This window comes from Mirounga leonina, unplaced genomic scaffold (assembly GCF_011800145.1).
Source record: "Mirounga leonina isolate KUSES-001 unplaced genomic scaffold, KU_Mleo_1.0 Mir_100916, whole genome shotgun sequence".
Taxonomy (NCBI): Eukaryota; Metazoa; Chordata; class Mammalia; order Carnivora; family Phocidae; genus Mirounga; species Mirounga leonina.
Window position 1 is genome coordinate 11,763 of NW_023270037.1, and position 3,622 is coordinate 15,384.

The 3,622-nt window shown below is 33.5% G+C and overlaps 1 pseudogene; it reads left to right on the forward strand.

Moving 5' to 3' along the window:
* The first annotated feature begins 1,641 nt into the window (after positions 1 to 1,641).
* Positions 1,642 to 2,153, forward strand: LOC118008425 (annotated as a pseudogene).
* Positions 2,154 to 3,622: the final 1,469 nt, after the last annotated feature.

The window sequence follows — 3,622 nt, forward strand, 5'->3', positions numbered from 1 at the left end:
GTCCTTTACAAAAGACATGCTTAAAACACAAGGACACAGGAAGTGTGAAAGTAAAAGAAGGAATTAAGACATTCAATGCAAACAGTACCAAAAGAACGCTCGTGGGACTGTGTTAACAAAGACTAAATAAACTTTAAGGTATAAAGCATCAGTCGAGTTAAACAGGGACGCTGCAAATGATCAGTGTTTTAGTTCAATAGGATGATACAATAATTCTCAATTTCTGTGCATTTAACAACATGGCTTCAAATACCTATTTTGCAAAGTGCTCAAAACTACAAAATCAATAAGCCAACCCCTAGCCTCGTGGGGAATTTTATCACACTTAATTCCAGTAACTGAAGCAAAAATTAGAAATGATCTAGATAATTTCAACAATGTGAATAACACAGAAAGCCCTTTGCCCTAACACCTCAGAGTAGTCGGGCTTTTAAAGCACAAGTGAAGCAGTCTTCAAAACTTTTGAAAGACTGAGCTCATACAGTCAAATTTCTCGGATCATAATGCAATTATGCCAGAACAATAACAAGAAAGTTACCATATGTTTGGAAATTAGGAAATACACTTCTCGATAACTTACGGTCAAAGAAGAAAGTATATGGAAGTTAGAAAACCGTTACACTGAGTGATAATGAAATTATATGTCAGATGTGTGGGATACAGACAAAATAATATTTAAAAGAGGAAAAATCTGAAGACAATGAACAAATCATCTATTTCATGAAGTTAGAAAAAAAGAATCACCAAAATAAACCTAAAGGAAAGCTAAGGAAGGAAATAATGAGTAGGAGTAAAATTAAGGAAATGGAAAATAAGCATGATTCAAAAGATTCAACAAAGGTAGAATTCTGCTCACTGAAAAAATAATAAAAATAAACCTTTGGTGAGATTGGTCAAAGGGAAAAAAATGAGAAGGCAAAGTAAGCAGTATCTTTTTTTTTTTAAGGATGTCACTGTAGGTCCTGGAATCAATAAAGGGATAATAAAAGTATATCATGATTAAGCTTATGCCAAAAAATGGAAAACAGACATGGATGGGACAACTTACCATAATGGACATAAGAAGAAACAGATAATCTGAGTAGTACCATAAAGAAAAAATATGCCTTCACTGTGAAGTTCAACCACCATTTAAGTACAAAGCAACCCCTAATGTTACACACTCTTCAGGAAAGTAGAAAAAGGGTGAATTTTAAAATTACTTTTGAGACTAAAAATACTTAATGCCAAAGTCCTACAAAGACATTACAAAAAGGAAAATTACAAGCCAATTTTTTCATGAAAATAAATACAAAAACTCCAAATAAGATACTAGCAAACCAAATCCAGAAAAATAAAGACTAACACTTGTGACCAGGTTCCATTCATTCCAGGAATGCAAAGTTGGCTTAACATTAGAAAATCATTCAATAACTCATTACACTAATAGATGAAATGATTAAACAAACAATGTATTATCAACTTAATGGAAGCAGGGAAAATGTTTGATAAAATTATTTGACATCCAGGCATATAAAAAAAATTCACAAACTTGAGATAAAAAGAAATTCCTAAATAACTTTAAAGGTTATGTACCCCAAAATCTAATGATGAAACTTTGAGGGTGTTCTCTTTAAAATAAAGAATGAGCGGAACCACCATCTTCCAGTAATTCGCCAAAATGACCAACACAAAGGGAAAGAGGAGAGGTACCCGCTATATGTTCTCTAGACCTTTTAGAAAACATGGAGTTGTTCCTTTGGCCACATACATGTGAATCAATAAGAAAGGTGATATTGTGGACATCAAGGGAATGGGCACTGTTCGAAAAGGAATGCCCCACAAATGTTACCATGGCAAAACTGGAAGAGTCTACAATGTTACTCAGCATGCTGTTGGCATTGTTGTAAACAAACAAGTTAAGGGCAAGATTCTTGCCAAGAGAATTAATGTACGCATTGAGCATATTAAACACTCAAAGAGCCGAGATAGCTTCCTGAAGCGTGTGAAAGAAAATGATCAGAAAAAGAAGGAAGCCAAAGAGAAATGTACTTGGGTTCAACTGAAGTGCCAGCCTGCCCCACCCAGAGAAGCACACTTTGTGAGAACTAATGGAAAGGAGCCCGAACTGCTGGAACCCATTCCCTATGAATTTATGGCATGATAAATGTAAAGAAGATAAAAGACCTCAAGACTGTAAAAAATAATAATAATAATAATAAATAAAATAAAATAAAGAATGAGTTAACAATGCTAACATCATCATTTCTACTCAACCTTGTCCTGAGATCCTAGCCAATGCTGTAAAGCAAACAAAATAAATAAGATAAATGATATAAGGATTAATAATGAATGATAAAAACCAATATTATTGATATATATGTGTAGTGCAATATACAAAATAATATATGCAGATAAATGATCAGAATTAATCACAAGGTTTAATAAGGTAACAGGATACAAATTCCATATGCAAAAATCTCTATCATTCCCACATAACAGCAACAAATAAAAAAAATAAACTTTTCAATTATTATTTACAATAGACTTAAAGGATTAAGTTTCCAGGAATAAATTTATAAAAGATGTGTAAATCTCTATGGGGAAATTTTAATATTATTGAGAGATATAATATGTAGAAATATAAAGAAAGAAAGAAATATATCATTAATACTGTTTGGAAGACTGAATACCATAAAATTATCTATTCTTCTCTAATTGATGTACAATATTAATACAGTGACCATCAAAGCTTCACCAGGAGTTCTGTAAAGCCTGACGAGGTACCTCTAAAAATGTATATAGAAATGCAAAGTGCCAAGAATATCCAAGACACTCTTGACCAAGACGAAAAAAAGGGAAAACCTTGATGAACCAGATAGCAAACCTTATCATAAAGCTATAATAGTAAAGGCTGTGGTAGTCTCCAGGGTGGACAAATTAGCAAATGGAACAGAAAAAGAGTCCAGAAGAGGATGGCCGCATTTGGAAAACTTGATTTCTTTTAGAGGCAGCATTTCAGAGAGATGGGGAAAGGGTGCTCTTTCCAATACATGATACTAGGACAGTTGGGTGTTTACATGGGAGAAAATTCAAATGAAAGCCTAGTGGATTTATGCAAAAGTGGTTCTAGGTGGATTATGGATCTGACTGTGAAGAGAAAACAACCTTAAGGAGATAATGTAGGAGAATATCTTGAAGATCTCTGAATAGGGAAATAGCTCTTAAACAAAACAAAAACCACAGCTCATAAAGAAAAAGAGCAATAAATTTGATTACTTAAAGTTAGAAACTCTGTTCATCGAAAGCCATCATAGGGAGGGTGAAAAGGCAAGCTGTAGACTGGAGAGGATGTTTGTAACACATATAACTGAGCAAGATCAAGTATTTAGAATATAAAAAAACTCATGCTAATCAGTAAGAAAAAAACAATGGAAGACAGGCAAATGGGCAAGACTGGACTTCAGGAACGAAGTGGTCCAAATAGCCAGTAAACATTTATAATGTTTAATCCCATTAAAAGTCAGGAGAAGGTAAATTAAACCACAAAAGGAAAATAATATACACCCACCAGACTGGCAAAAATGTAAAACTTTGACAAATATCGAGTACTGGTGAGCACATGGAACAACAGAAATTCTCA